The 16,995-nt window shown below is 40.0% G+C and overlaps 1 protein-coding gene across 1 annotated transcript in view; it reads right to left on the reverse strand.

Moving 5' to 3' along the window:
- The window catches only part of EXT1 (exostosin glycosyltransferase 1), a 332,610-nt gene that overhangs the window by 82,900 nt on the left and 232,715 nt on the right, over positions 1-16,995 (reverse strand). The window lies entirely within an intron of this gene.

A 16,995-nucleotide genomic window follows, 5' to 3' on the forward strand; every position in this document is an offset into this window, starting at 1 on the left:
GCTGCTGTTCAATTTATTTTCAAATCAGATATTTGGGTTATTGCTGAGTGAAGGAGTGGACAACTCCAGTGGATCCAGGGGCCAAATATTTTGGCACCTTCCAGGACATGATCAAACAAAACAAAACAAAACAAAACAAAACAAAACATAACCAGACGTTCACTATTTGAAAAATGGACAATTTTTTAATGCTAAATGACATGGCAGGATCTGCAACGATCAGGATGATCTAAAGTAGCTGGGGACTTTTTAAAATCCATGGCAAGAGGGGTATATCCAGGGCTTGGCACTGATCTTCTTGGACATAATCTGGACTACTTGTGCCAGATTTAGGGATTGGGCCCTGTGTAGTCTAGTCTCCCTGCCAAGAGGAACAGGAGTGGTTTATTTGGCACAAGCCTGGTAGAAGGCTTCATGGGGTCTGCATGCACTGCTGACCTAATGCCATCACAAACATAGAAGTCTTTGGTTAATTAATTAATTAATTAGAGTATTTATACCCTACTCTTCAGCCACAAAAGCTCTCAGAATGTTTTAGAGATTCTTAATTTGACAGTTCATTTGATATTAAAGGTCAGAAGAGTATGGAAAGGTGAGATGGACCTTGTGAAGTTTCACAAACTGTATCTAGCCCCTGCCAGAATGAGGTAGCTACCTTAGATGATGGATTAGCAGAGGGTGAGTAGTGATGATTATGTGCTAATCTAAATCAGGGGTGAAAAGCTTCTTTCAACATAAACGCTAGATTCTCTTTCAGAGAGGTTCTCAGGGACTGGATAACCCAGTGTGTGGTAGGGCCTGAGGCAACATGGTGGGATCCAAAATACCATCACCCTTTAGCTTGAAGCTCTTATTGCTACTAGCTAAAACTTAACAAAGGCATTTCAGCCTTTTGCGATGACAAAAAGCCTACACAAAACCTGAGAAACCATCCAACAATAGCATCATGAAGAAGAAGGCATGGCCGTCCTAGTATCCAGATTGGTGCTTGAAGAAGAGATAGATTATAAGGTTCTCCAGCCTGGTCTAAATGGACTACAGTCTGATTCTTACCCTGTTATAGTTCTATGTTACCTACAGCATGATTCACTAAAAAAACCTAGGAATGTACTATTAATGTCTTAAACAGATTTCTGTAAACATGTGTGTTTGTACATAACAACAACATCACTTTGAACTAGCAATTTACACAGATATTTGCAAGTAATGAGTTACTGTATAAGATTACGTTGATAATGGTTTTGTAGTACTCATGCTCCTTCAAGTCGACTCCAACTTATGGCGACACTATCATCAGTTTTTCTTGACAAGATTTCTTTGGAGAAGGCCATGCTCTTAAGCTGAAAAAAAAAGTGACTTATTCAAGGCCATCCCATGGGTTTGCAAGGTTGAATGGGGATTTGAATCATGGTCCCCCAACCTCCTGGTCACGACATCATGCTGGCTCTGATACTGGCTAGCTCAAGAAAAACCTGCTTCTTAGAAGATATTATTTACAGTACCTGGAAAAGTCTCATAGAAAATGTAAACTCTGTTCTATTACAACAGTGATTCCTTTACCCTCATTCATCAGAGGGAAGTTAACTGCTACTAGAAGCTCCCTCATTTGCTTATTTGCCTGTTTTGGCATTTGAAATCGGTGTGACACACCAGACAGCACCATATTGATTTAGGTATTAATAACCCATTCACTGTATCTGCCATTGATTGCAAATAAAACTACCATTTTGCTGAGCTCTTCAAACTTTCCAAAAAAGAAAGGGCTCTGATCAAAATAGGTTCCTGCATTCATGACAAATTCAGCTATTAAAAAAATATACATTCCTCTCCATCTGCCTTAGCATCAGGCGCAGTAAATTGCCTTTGACGTACATATGGGGGAGAGGGGAAATTTTCCTTCTTTCTGTTTGTAAATTAAATGAGATGGTGTTTTTTTTATGCTGGCTGTAGATGAGATGGGTAGATGTACACTGAACTTCAACAGAGAGAGATCTAAGGTATTACACTTAGGGAGAAAAAATGAAATGCACAGATATACGCTAGGTGACACCTGGCTTGACAGTATATGTGAAAGGGATCTAGGAGCCTTAATAGACCACAAATTGTATATAACCCACCAGGTGATGCCATAGCTTAAAAAACTGACGCAATTCTATGCTGCATCCATAGAAGTAAAAGGTCTGGAAACCATGCCTTATGTGGAGAGACTTAGGGAGCTGGGTATGTATAACCTGGAGGAGACAGTTAAAGGTGACACAATAGTCATATTCTAATATTCAAAAAGGTCTCAGATTAAAGATGAAGCAAGCTTGTTTTCTGCTGCTTCAGAGACCAGGACATGGAGGAATGGATTCAAGCTACAGGAAAAGAGTTTCCACCTAAATATTAGGAAGAACTTCTTGACAGTAAAAGCTGTTAAACAGTAGAATATGCTGCCTCATAGGGTAGAAGAGTCTCTTTTTTGGAGGTTTTGAAACAGAGGCTGGATGGTCATCTGTTGGAATTGCTTTGATTGTGGGGAGTTGGGTTGGGTAGCCCTTGGGGTCTCTTCCAACACTAGGGTTCTATGAGCCCTAGAGACGCCAGAATGGCAAGGGCTCTTTGACAACAGGTTCTCAGATTGTAGATGGTGGTATCTAGTTATTCTTCATTTATTTGATTTATATCGCACTTTTCTCTCAAATATAGGAATCAAGACAACTCACAAGTTGACTAACTCAAAATAGTATAAACTAAAAACACAAAAAGGTGGAATATCACAACACCATTAAATAAATTAAAATACTAAAACACAACCCATTGAAAAGTAATTTAAAAGCACATTAGCATCTTCCCATTATTAGTACCTTCTTTAAAAATCATACACTTGCACAAAGTCCACCTGAATAAAAAGTTGTTGGGTTTTTTGTTTTGTTTTGGTCTTCTGGAGGAAAGATAATTACAGTCGGCCCTTCTTATACACGGATTTTTTATACACGGATTTAAGCATACACGGTTTGAAAATGTTCCAAAAAAGTATAAATTTACCTTGATGTTCCATTTTTTATTAGGGACACCATTTTGCTATGTCATTATACTTAATGGGACTTGAGCATACACGGATTTTGTTATACACGGGGGATCTTGGAACCAAACCCCAGCGTATAACAAGGATCCACTGTATAATAATTATATTTATTTATATTCTACCTTCTTCCCAGTTGAAGGGAAGCTTACATTGCTCAGAACAAACATACTTAAAGTTAGCATCAGACAAAAGCAAAGAAGAAATTAAACCAAATCACCAAATTAAAATCAATTAAAATCAATTCAAACAACAACAAATAAAAGCCCAGTATAAGTCCTATTTTTCTTGAAAAATCAATTCTCAAAGGCCTGCTGGAATAAAAAGGTTTTTTTAATGTGCACTGCCTTATGAAGAAATATAAGAAAAAGTTTTCAGATGGATCATCAATAGTGATGTGAGATGGTGGGTGCAGCTGAACACATGTCCTGCTGGAGGACTTCCCACTGGTAACTGTCCTTTCTGAAGAGAATTTTGGACCAGACAGATCTCTGATCCAGCAGGAGTGGATCTGGTCTGATCCAGCAGGGGTCATTTTATCTTTTCATGCTAATGGCAACTGAATAAAAATCCAATGAAAAAGAGTCTTCAATCTGTATGGAACAGTGTCTCATGTCAAGTTGGAAGGGCAGGGATCAACATGACCACATACTCTTGCACACAGAGATACAAAAGGTAAGACATCAAAGTGCCACAAGAAGTCACACTCAGTATTTAACACGGGCAGAGATGTAGTGACCGATGAACCTTACTACTTGCTTACTGCTTTGGTCTTACTCTAACGTATCCCAATGTGATTGGGATGGGGAGGAAAGGTTTCCAGGTGGAATTTAATACTACAGGATTCATACTGTCTTAAACATGATAGAGAAGATTGTAACGCACGGAAGAATTAAAAGGTTGGAGTTTTGTTGCATGAATCCTTTATCACAGCTATGGGGTTAATGAAGAAACATTGCTAAATTATAACTAATACCTAATTGCTAAAATATAACTTCTAACCAAAGCAATGGAGAAATAAAGTATATCTAAAGCAGATCTCTGCTTAGAATTTTAAAAAGCTTCTGCCAATCAAAATCACAGGACTAGGTGAACTGGACCAATGGTCTTGCTCACTATAAAATTTATCTTTGTATATTCACTTCTATATGAGCATTACACTTAACTGCCACACTGGGCAAAAATGTATTGTGCCCACTTCCTTGAAATAGTGTTTCACAATGGGTTAAATCCAAGTTTAATCCATTTTTTTAAAAAAAGAGTAAGACCCGGTACAGATGGGCACAAAGTGCCGGCCTGTAGGTGGAGTGTCCGCACGCTGGATGCCATGACTCCACCCCTCGCACCATGATACTGTGCACGTTCTAGATGGGGTGCGGCATCATGGCACTGCATCTAGATGATGCAGCGCCAAAGGGGCATCACAAAGCTGCACCGGCGCAGCTGTGGCGCCCTTTAGAGGGTGCAAAAAGGAGCTGCGTTTTGTGTCTCTTTTTTCTGCCCTCTGGAGGCTGGATCAGGGCCATTGCATGCGGTGGCCACGGCCCTGATCTGGACAGTAAAGGGGCGGCTGCATGCTGCCCCTTAGGGGCTGTTTGTATTGCCCCAAAGAACTTTGAAATCCATGGGGCTCGTATGAGTAGAAACATCCAACCAATTTTTTGACCTTCAAATGCCATATTGGTACTCCACATAGTAGGCTAAGAATGATGGGAATGCTAACAATAGATCTGGAGAGTACAGCACTAGTACAGCACTGGGTAGTGCTGAGGCATAGTAAGATATGGTAAGATTCATATGAACAAGACATCTAATCCTCTCTCAGGCCAGAACAAGAGTAATTCATAACCTCATCTACAAGTCTAAAAATGGCAATTTTATATCTCACATTTCCTTACCTAACAGCTGTGTTTCCTGAAAAAACATAATTTAATTACTCTTTCTCTCTCTTTTTTTAAAAAAGGCAAACCAATATACAATTCTTGGAATAGTCACCTTCCATCCAAGATAGAAAATGACTGGGATAGTTGGGGGCTAGCCTGACTAGAATAACTGGTCTTTTGCAGGTCATCCCACTAATGGCCAATTATTTGTGGAGGAGAAATTGGAAAATAGTGAGGTGGGAAGTAGTATCTGGCGTTGGGAGAGCAGCAACCTCAAGAGCAGTCGAAGTGAAAGAGAGACAAAGCTTGAGCAGTGTTAGGTATGCTGCTCACACTATTGCAAAACTACAGCTACGACAGGGTGAGAAAAAATAATTAGGTCCCAAATCTGCATTAAAACATTTTTTTTTTGGCAAGGCTTCACTCTTAGTGTGGAAAACTGCTCCCACAAGATCTATTTTTAGGTTATTTTATTTTAAAGAGATCAGAAACCCCATTCTGTGTATAAATTTCTCAGTGGGAAGTTTTACAGTAATGGTACTTAGAAGGAGACTAATGGTGATGGAGCAGAAGAAATAAGCAAATGGCATACACTCTAAAGAAAGGCAAATGCAAGCACCAGATCAATGCTGACTTGGATCAAGAGATACATTCAGAACCTTTGTCCTGGCAGCCACACTTCTCCATGATTCCTTTTATTGCTTTCTGAATGATGATTACTTGCAAATAAATAAACAAAACATTAAATGACATCCCTAGTAATTAGTTGTGTTTTTGGGGAAGTGTTGCAGGCTCTAATTTCAGCAAATCAATACTAAGAAGGTATACTATCTACTCTCTCTGGTCATTATCAAAGTGACCCTTTGGCATGGCAGATCTAGTTTCCAAGTATCTGATGGTACGTAATAGGAATAGAAGGAATGTTTTCTACCAGAAAAAAAGCTCTCCTAGTAAAAATATCCTGAGAATTTCAAGTCCACAGTCAAAATGACTGGAAGCAACGTTTCTAACATGAACATGAGGACAGACTTCAAACCACAGCCTAACTCCACGCAACCACTGCATGTTTCTCTTGGGAAATGGCATGGTTTTTTTTGTGTGTGTGGTTTGGCACCTGCCTTTTATGCAGCATCTTATGTACCACTGCTCAGCCACAGAGACAGAAAGACCAGTGGAATTCCTTGATCTTATAAAACTTGAGGAAGAACCCTGTTGGATAGGCAGTGGTGTATCTAGCCCAATGTCCTGTTTCCTCTAGTGTCTAAAGAGATGCCCACAGAAAGCCCACAACAAGGCACAGAGGCAACAGTAATCTTCTGTGGTTTCCTAGCCACTGTGGATTCCTGGCCCTGGGCTCTTAATTGTTAATCCTAAGAAACAGGGTGGAAATGGAGAATTCACTGCTGGGTGAGAACATAAATTCTTTGTTTACCACAATCAAATAATCTCACTGTTGACAACAGCTACAGTGCAAGACTTTTACACTTGCACACACCCCTCCCCCGGCTGTTTAATGCACCATACAATCTCTTTGCCTCTTCTTCCTTTGAGGAAGTGACCTAACCTTGACTGCACCTTCACTGCAAAAATAATGCAGTTTGACACACTTCAGTGCCATGGTTCAAATCTATAGAATTCTTGGATTTATAGTTTTGTGAGATATTTGGCCTTTTCTGTTACAGAGCTCTGGTGCCGCATCAAACTGCAAATCCCAGAATTCCATAACACGGAGCCATGCCAGTGAAAGAGGTGTCCAACTGCATTATTTGTACAGTGCAGATGCAACCTTTCCGAACTGGCAGACTGAAAGAGACTCCGCTCACATCCAAAATACTAAGGAGCCTTAAGAAAACTGAAAGAAGGACAAGCTAGGGATGGTGAGACAGAAGAGTGACCAAAGACTACAACTATTTCATCAGATCTATTTTTTTTAAAATGATGACTATGCATACACAAGAAATGAAATATGTCAGGAAGCCATGAAGCATGGACCATTTGCCATTCAGGTAGCTAATTTCCATACCTTGAGCACTGGCAGCATTTACAGTCACTGTTGAGACTATGTGCCTTCAAGTCAACATTAGCTAATGATAATCCTATTACAAGGTTTTCTTGGCAAGATTTATTCAGAGAAGGATTGTCATTGCATTCCTTTTGGGCTGAGAGAATGTGACTTGCCCAAAGTCACCCAGTGGGTTTTCAGGGCTGGGTGGGGATTTGAATGTTAGTCTGGTGGAGTCCTGATCCAATACTAAAAAACAAAACAAAAATATACCATGTTAGTCTGCAGATATTGTTGGTATTGAAGTGCAGTGGCTAGAATGTCAGATTCAGGTGGAAAAAAAACCTGGATTCAAATTACCTGTCATGAAATGTATTGGGTTGAGGCTATTCACTGACTCTCAGTCTTACTTATCATTTAGGACTGATGTGAGACTGAAATTGGGAGGACAGTTCATTGCCATGTGTTGGGTTGAATTAAAAAAGAAATCAATAAGTTGCATTAATAAAAATAATCATAAAGGCCAATAAACTTTGGAACAGACCTCTACAGTCTGAATCTTTCTTTTGAAAAAGGAAAAAGAAATTTTCTCCCCAAATACCCACAGCCACAAAGAAAGTTAACATAAAAGCCATTTAAAATTCAAGAAGTGCAAAAATGTTGAAAATCCTGGACAAAAAGTTTTCTTGCAGGGACATTTTTTCCACCTTCCTTCTTGCATCTGTCCTTAGTAGTGCATTTTTTTTTTTTGGCTAGCAATCTGGAAAGTGCCAGTTATTAATGGGCACTTTCCAGATTGGGGTGAGAACGGAGGGTGGGGGAGAGATGCTGCAAGGTACACCATAAAAGTTTAGCCGGTCAACAAAGAGCATAAAGAACAAGGGTTTAGCTTTCAATCTTGTCACAGCATGTGCAGGATTTCTATGAGATTTAATGGTTGGGTCAACCAGAAAGAATCCCGTCCTCCAGCTCTATATATCTTGGCAATGTCAACAGCCGGCCTTGTACTGGGAGGTGACAGGTAGGTGGCAGGATATTTATATCTGCCTCTGCAGTTTTCTATCAGCCAAGAATACACAGGGATTTAAATTCTGAAGTTTCCAAAAAATAAATTACTTTGCAGAAAAAAGGAAAGACAATGCCAAAGCTTTGCAATATTCAGTTGACTGCACTGACCAGTGGTAAATGTTTCTGAGGTCCTGGGCCTTAAAATTAAAAACATAATGCCTTAACAAGATTCTGTTTAACAGTGTTTTGACTTTTTCACAAAGCGACAAATTAAAACACAGTGCTAGGACAGGGTGGGGGCCCGTTCTAGCAATTCAAAAGGCTGTTTGTGTTTCTTAGCAGCATGCTGGGCAACCAACACAAATATTCAGCCATCCTCTAACATCAGTTCTTGAGGATTCACATTTTTCCTCTCTTCCTAAAAAAATGACTTATTTTTAACACAATAGCTGGCAATGTAGGGCTCTCTAATGCTATTAGTTTCCAGGATGTGTATGGAGGTATTTGGTCAACAGTGTTCATTCCCATCCAGGGCAAACACAAAAAGTAAACAAAAGCCCAGCCAATCCCCAAAGCTTTCCATGGCCAACAATGAACTGGGTTTGGCCACATTTTGACCCACAATGTATTTGTGACATCAACAGAACTTGGAACATTCAAGACTAATGTATTGCTTGTTGGCTGCTTTACACCAAAATAAATAAGTAAACAGTTGTTCCATTAAAAGAGTATCTTCTAAAGTTACTCATTCTTTGCAAGCTAGTTTAATTGCATTTTAATTAATCATTTTAATTAATTCCCATAATCTGTAATTAATTTAAAAACAGAAACATACAAAAAGAGCTTAGCATATGCACTTCTCTATATAGCTGGTGCAAAGGTGGCCAGATTTAAAATGGGAGTCAGTTAGCAGTTATTTGTTGTTGTGTGCCTTCAAGTAGTTTCTGACTTATGGAGATCCTAAGGTGACCCTACCATAAGGTCTTTTTGGTAAGATTTATTCAGAGGAGGTTTGTCATTGCCTTCCCTGGAGGTTGAGAGCACGCCACTTGCTCAAGATCTCCCAGTGAGTTTTATGGCCAAGCTGGGAATTGAACCCTGGTAGCCAGAGTCGCAGTCCACCACTCAAACCACTATACCATGCTGGCAATTGTTACTATTCATAAACACTTCTCAGGTACCAAGAGCAGGAAGAAGCTACTAAAATTATGTGATACACAAGAGCTTCCCATTACCATCAGATGGCTACTGTGGAAAGTGAAAGGTAGAAGCTTTTTTAACACTAAAATATAGCACTGTGATTTTGATTTAATGAAATCCTAGGATTTACATTTTGGTGAGGCACTAGGGCTCTTTAGCAGAGAATTTGAAGTACCCCTCACTAAACTGCAAAGCCCAGAATTCCCTAGGATATTGCCATCTAAGCCAGTTAACGTGGAATCATAGTGCTAACATTGTGTATACCTAAAGCCCCTGGACTCTTATTAGAAACCAACCTATGGTTTTGAGTTGCAAGAGGTAAAATGTGATCCTGCACATGTTCAGCCACTCCTAGCTTTCTTTACCACTGACTATGCTGGCTAGAGTCAATGGGGGCAGCACCAGTGGCTGCTGAATTTTATGCTATGAATTTTACCACAAATCCAACAGAGAAATACCCCAGAGGTTTTGCTACCACAAATTCAACATGGAAACACCACATGAAGTATCACCCAAAAGCCGCCTTGTGAAAGGTCCAATTATCTCTCCCACAAATACAATTCGTGCACAACCAAGCTTCTGCCTTTGGTTAATGGGTGGATTCAGCTCTGCTTTTCCTACACTCCCCCCCCCCTTCTCTCTCTGTGTTGTTTGCCTTCAAGTCTTCTGAGACATTGCTTTTGTAAAGAATACGGAGACAAATGACAGAGAGCCTTGACAACCGCACATGCATCTCTTAAAAGTTTCTTATTGACCTGGAAGTCACAGAGTATGTTTGTGTAATTGCCGAGAAATCACACAGTTGACTTGACACTCCCCATCCTCAGTTCCCAGTCTTTTCCTGTGTTAACAACAGGACCAGCTGTGGCCATCTCTGTACTTTAAATTAAAGTGGTGATGCTGATGGCAGTAAACACACCCAATGGTCAAGAAAGATAGCTGCCATCTATTTCAGGCAGGATTATCTTCATGGGTCGCCAGTTGTCATTTGCTGACAGTAGCTAATTAAACCCGGTGAAATGGGGATGAGGAGGTGGTACTTGCAGAAAGGGAGAATCTTGCAGCATCTTGCTTCACTGTTTGGCCAAGATGAACAGGAGTCAAAACTACATTTAGAGGCCATTTAATTTCAGTGTAATTAGACTGACTGTGCCAAGATGTACTCGGGATGTAAATCCTCCACTATTTCATCCTTGCATGCAGAGATGAATGACTGTGGTCGTTTTCTCCCCACTGTGGGGAAAATGAACATTCCTCCACGGTGTGTGTACATGCCTTCAAACTGCCTGTCAACTTACAGAGACCCCATGGCTCTCATCGGGTTTTCGTAGGCAAGGAATATGCAGAGGTGGTTTTGCCAGTTCCTTCCTCTTAACAGTGGACCCTTGGTATCTGCTGGGGTTTGGTTCCAGCCCCCGCCCCAGAGAATATCAAAAAAGTGACACTAAATGCAATCGCATGGTAAAATGGTGCCCCTCATATAAAATGACAAAATCAAAGTTGTAATTGTGTGTGTGTGTGTGTGTGTGTGTGTGTGTGTGTGTGTGTGTATAATATTTTCAAGCCTTGAGAGGTTGAATTTATGGATAAGGAATCCGTGGATAGAGAGGGTTGACTGTATAGCCTACTCAGCCTCCAATATCAGATGGGATCTGGTGACTTTAGGGTATTTGGACCCTCATCCACAGTATCCATTCCACATTTGAGCAGCCTCTCAAAAAGTTGGAGAGGAATTATATTGTGCAGGAAAATGGTGGGGAAAACATTTCTTGAGCAAGAAATAGTGTTTCTATGCAGAAAACAGTGGGGGGGAGTGTAGAAGAAAACTGGTTTTCTACACAGGAAACAGTGTCTTTATCACTGTAAACCTGTTTTCTATGCAGTAAACTTGTTTCCCCCCCTGTCCTCCAGTGTTTCGATGCATAATCACTCCTCTGCAACACATCAGGATTTTTGAAAACTGAAAGAAGATTGCAGAGAATTTTTTTTGGTCTATTATTCTTCCTAACAGGGTGACCTAATTTCCAGGAATCTTGTTTTTTGACCTAAGAATTAATAATCACAATTACTCTTTCCATTCCTAATGTGTAATATACTGAATGAGCCAAGTATTAGATCTTCTCATAAGAACGTTTTTTCAGCCTCAAATATTTTGACATAATTTTTTATTCTCTCTCTCTCTCTCTCTCTGTGTGTGTGTGTGTGTGTGGTTTTTAACAAGGTGAACAAACAGACAAACATATTAAGAGTGTACATGCTGCTTTGCCAACCTGACAGTATGGACATGGTTAAGCAATCCCTCATTTTAAAACTATCTATCTACCTAAGACTAGGGTACAAACAATCATGTTAACCAATGATAAACATTTCAACAGGATTAAAAGAACATACAAAATACCCACACTTGATCACTGACTCTACACTTTTCAACTCTCCATTTTTATGCACATGACCAAACCTAGAATGTGAATGCTTAGAAGGCAGAGGCAAAGAAAAGAAAAGAAAAAAGAAAGAAGGAAGGAAGGAAAGAAAGAAACCATAGAAAGGAATCAATGACACAACTTATGTCATGCTCAAAATTCCTCAAAAGGAATTTTTTTTCTCACTGAAAAAATGACTTGTACAACAGTTGGTCACTAATTGAGGATGTTGACTCATAAATTCTTGTCCCACAACCTAGTAAGCGACCACTCCAGTTCATGTTGCAATTCTGCAGCAGGGTTGTGATTTTGTGGTTAGAAACAAATATCACACATGCAGAGCCCTTATTGCATCACACCATCATATATAAAATTGGAGTCAAATGAGAGGATGAGAGGAAAGGCTCAAGGATGCACAAAGCATGTGACACAAACCCCAACAACCAAAGGTGCACAAGAAAAGCTTGTGTTCTACCTCCTCATTCACAAAGAAACTCTGGTTTTAAAATGTGTGAAGCTTAACTATGCTGCAGAATAGGAGTGGAGAGTCTTCTTTCAAATACAAGCCAACTGTGTCTGATCAACATTGCTTCCAGGTGATACTCTATTTGGCATTCTTTTAATTTCCGGCAGACAGGTGAGCAATTATTAGATGGCCTGTTAACCAATAACTGTCAGTGCAAAAATGCCCGCCCCTGCAACACTACTGGTGGTGGGTGTTTTAGAGCCAGATGAGCAGAGAGCATTTGAGCAAAGCCATCGGGACACTGAAATATGCCAAATGTCAGCAGTTCCCCTCCCAAAAAACCTGAGGCTCTGTTATTCCATTGGCTGCACTTTGGTGGCCTTCTGAATCATCTCATAAATGCCCTGTCTCAACATCTCTCTTGTTTGGCCAGCTTCCTTGCTTGGCTAAGATGAGATGGGTTCCCCACAGAAGTAGCTGGCCAAGAAGTACTGTAACAGCAGGCTGACCCTAAGCACCTGATGAGTACATTTGTTTCCTGTTCTACTTGCTGAGGAAATGAATTTGAATCGTAGGATCTGTATATGCAGCTTGTATAATTAAATGTTCCTCAGCTGTAGCATCAGTCAATGGACAACTCTATAACAGCTTGACATTCTCAGCTGCAACAATGTTATAGAAGGTTCTGTAAGCTACCCATGCTATCCAGGCTTCAGAAGGAAGGTTTGCGCTATATATGTTTGTGTATATTTTAAAGCCTTTGACCCAAAATGACAAATCATCTCTCTCACTCTCACAGTTACAGTGAACACCATGCCACAAAGTAACCACCTTTGTACACAGTATGAAAGAACGCTGAGATTTTAAAAATGAATGATTTTTCTTCCCCATAAATACATTTTAGTCCATACACAGCATACACATTTCAAATGAAGCCCAAGAAACAATTTAAAAGTGTGTGTGTGTGCTCCCACTCTCACAAACAAATCACAAGTTCTCTAGCTTGCTGCTTTCTTGAAAAGGGGTTAATAAATTGTAATACTTGAAGAAATGACCTTCTGCTCAGCCTTGGCTCACAAGTGTCTTTTAAATCTGGGGGCACACTGCAGGGTCACAGCTGACAGCTACTCTTCTCCTTTTTTGTGTCTCCTTTTTATGTACCCAGTAATTGTCTCTGTTTAGTCCTGTTTTATTCTGGAGACCAGGGTTTGAATCCCAGCTCAGCCACGGAAACCTACTGGTTGACCTTGGGAAAGTCACATTCTCTCAGCCTCAGGGGAAGGCAAAGGCAAATCCCCTCTGAAGAAAACTTGCTAAGAAAAAACCCTTGATAGGTTTACCTTAGGGTCACTGTAAGTAGGAAACAACTTGAAAGCACAACAACAATAACAACAGCACAGGGATTCCTAGCTAAAGGGCTGTGTGTGTGGAAGGACCATGTAACCAAGTTCCAACTCCAGTAATGGAACAGACCAAGATAGGACACTATATAATAATAAATTGTTTTAATATATAATATGAAGGCTGGGGCCTAATTTTTTGTCCCACTAGCCTTCCAGACACTGCAAAGACTGTAAAAAATAACCACCAAATCAGAAAAAAATTGGATGTGACTGGAAGTCTACTTCTGGTTTTGAAAAATTGGTATTTTTGCATTTTGCAAGGCAAGTGGGCTATTTGTTGTTGTTGTGTGCCTTCAAGTCGTTACTGACATATGGCAATCCTAATGTGAACTTATCATGAGGGTCTGTCATTGCCATCCTCTGCGGCTGAAAGACTATGATTTGCCCAACATCATTCAGCAAGTTTCTATGGCTGAATAGGGAGTTGAGCCCTGCTATCCAGAGTCATAGCCCAGCACTCAAACCACTACTCAACATTGGCTGTCATATGCAATTGGCTCTCATATCCAAGAATGCAAATCGCCACCCATTTCTCTGGGCTGGAAAAGAGTGGTCCAGAGAATCAGGAGAGTTGAGGGCAGGAAAACAACCTTGACGACTACATATAACTCCAGGACTTTACTCTTTCAACCATGGAACAGCATGACTCAGTGCTACTCAAAGTAGTGGATCCTAGATCAGTGCCAGTCCCTGAGTCAATGACTTTTGGTCCTGGGGTTTCCTGGAAGGAAAGAAACAATTGTACCCAATGAGTACAAATTTAGCACTGGTTGCTAACCCACTGGAAAAAAAAATAGTTGGTCCTCCATGTCTGCATCTACATGGCAGAATTCATGTGCTTTGACAACACTTTGAATGCCACGACTCAGTGCTATGGAATTTTGAGATTTGTAGTTTTGTGAGATATTTAATCTTCTGCATCATGTCATAAAGGGAACTTTATTGTAAGATCAAACTAGAGAACATTCAGCCAAATTCTTTAATGAACAGCCAATAAGGACATAATGTCATGATGATTTTTTTCTGGCAGAGCAATGCAGAAGGGAGGGTCCAAAACACAAAACACCCTGTTCCTCGGAGCAACAAGTAATTCTATATGTAATTGAGGAATCTGGAACAAGATCTCTTCATGCTAAGAGGAGCAGGTGGGGAGGACTATATCAAAGAAGGTGATATTTAAGTGATCCTATTATATATATATTGATACTTTAGTTCTACATGAATATAGCATGCAAGGATTTCTGCCAGCAAAATCATGGATGCATTTACTGTACTTAAGAAATGAGACACAGTTCTATCTTACTCAGCAGCAGTGAGACTGAATAATAATACTTCACAATATTCAAATACTGAAGTAAATCCATAAAAGTTACTAGCTCACAATATATTTTCACTGCCCTCACACCTGCAGACTAAGTAATATGCAGCCAGATATATGGAAGAATGTATATCTTTTGCAATGCTTTTCTGACTAGTCACCTGGAGGCAATCCTTACTTACCAAAAGTGAAAAGAAAATTTTAGTTGTTAATATAAGCTCTCGTAAAGCTGCAACAGAAACCAAGAACAGCGACAGCAGTTTTGACACAGCTTTTGTTATGGTGCTTTTCCCCCCATCTCCTTTTACCACAAAAAAAGATTTTCAAATCAAGGAGGCTCAGACAATTACACTGAAACGTTCAAGTCCATTTTTGGAACTCTTGTGATATTTCCCCTATCTATTCATGAATAACAATGTGACTTTTGTAAAAGAAGCCAAGGAAGATCCAAAACTAGACATCCTTGTTAGGACTGGGGCGTGAAGAATATTCTTAAGAATACTTCTTAGAAGTCTTTTTTAAATAAAAGTTTATGTATGAAACAAACAGCAGTTTTAGTATGGAACTCACACCAGGCAGCGCTCTCCCAACATAATAATGTTGGCTTTTTCTCCTTGTCTTCACAAAATCCATGCCAAGATCATACATCTCAAACTTATCTCTCCTCACTGGAATCATTTTATTTATCCCCTTTTTCATAGCCATCAAGGAGAGAGAAACACCTATTTAAAAATCTAGACTTAAAAATGATTTGTCGTTGCAGAGAGTTATTTTCATTTCAAAGACGTTTAGAATAATAATAGCAACAAAACCTATTAGTAAGTGGGTAAAGAGGGAAGGAAAAAGCTTCACCTTGGAAGAAATATACTGGGTGGTGGTGGTTACAATTGGATGCTAAGTATTTCATAAAATATTAACTATGTTTTCAACTGCAGAAAGGAAAAGGAAGCACAAAAAAGGGAGTAAAGTGGCATGAAATGAACACAAGTTGCTACTTCACACCAAAAGAAACAGCTTTCATCCAGTTTTTCTTGTGCTTTGGGCTTTGGAACAATTACTTCCCTCATCAGGCTAAGAATGTTAAAGCCCGGAGGTAAATTCACAAGAGTATCTCCACTCTGAGAAGGAGAATCAATACCACTGAGTTGAAATATGCTTGACAGCCATCTTGGGAATAACCCCAAAGGTCAGAAGCATTTACAGCAGACCTTGTATTCTCCAGATGTTTAGGGCTACAACTTCCATAATCCTCAATACAAATACCATAATCCACAAGCCCCATGCCAACTGGGATGAATGGATGTTGTGGTCTAAAACATCTGCAGGGTATCAATTTAGCAAAGGAATTAGAGTCTTGCTCAATCTCGTTCCACCCAAATTACAACTCCTAACATTCCTAACCAGCTTGGCTAATGGTCATGCATGCTGGGAGCTACAGTCTAGGAACATATGGGCACCTCAGAACCACTGGTCTACAACCAGATATGGGATCACAAAGGGCTACTGGAGCTTCATAGAAGTACTGTAATAAGATACAGGCCTTGGCATCAGCTGGGGTTTGGTTCCAGAAGCCCTGTGGATACCAAAATACAATTGTCCCATTAAATAGAATGACAAAGTAAAATGGCATCCCTTATAAAAAAAAGGGAAAATCAAAATCCTTTTTAGTTTTTTTTTTTAAATCCAGAATGTGGATGCTTGAATCCATAGATGTGGAGGGCTGACTGTATATACCAGTGATGGTGAACCTTTTAGAGGCCAAGTGCCCAAACTGCAACCCAAAACCCACTTATTTATTGCAAAGTGCCATGTCCCTCTGGTTTTCTAGTAACAAACTCTGGCAAACTCTGCGCTGGGGTGACGGCACATGTGCCCACAGATAGGGCTCTGAGTGCCACCTCTGGCACGCGTGCCATAGGTTCGCCATCTCTGGTATATACCATCAGATTGCTGGTCTATCAACTAATTGTCAGAATTGTCTTTCTTTGCCCTATCTGGAGATGTTCAAGATCAAATCTGGGATCTGCATGCAAATAATATATTGCACTAGTAAGCTAGGGCTCTTCACTGTAGAAAAATAACTCTGCGATTCATGTTATTTGCTAACAGGGAGGTTCTACATCTCTCTCTCTCTCTCTCTCTCTCTCTCTCTCTCTCTGTGTGTGTGTGTGTATGTGTGTTCAAGTACCCTTATGGCAAGCCAATGAAATCTGCAAGGTTTTCTTAGGCAA

The sequence above is a fragment of the Sceloporus occidentalis genome, unplaced genomic scaffold (genome assembly GCF_023333645.1).
Source record: "Sceloporus occidentalis isolate IW3139 unplaced genomic scaffold, rSceOcc1.0.p SCAF_3, whole genome shotgun sequence".
NCBI lineage: Eukaryota > Metazoa > Chordata > Lepidosauria > Squamata > Phrynosomatidae > Sceloporus > Sceloporus occidentalis.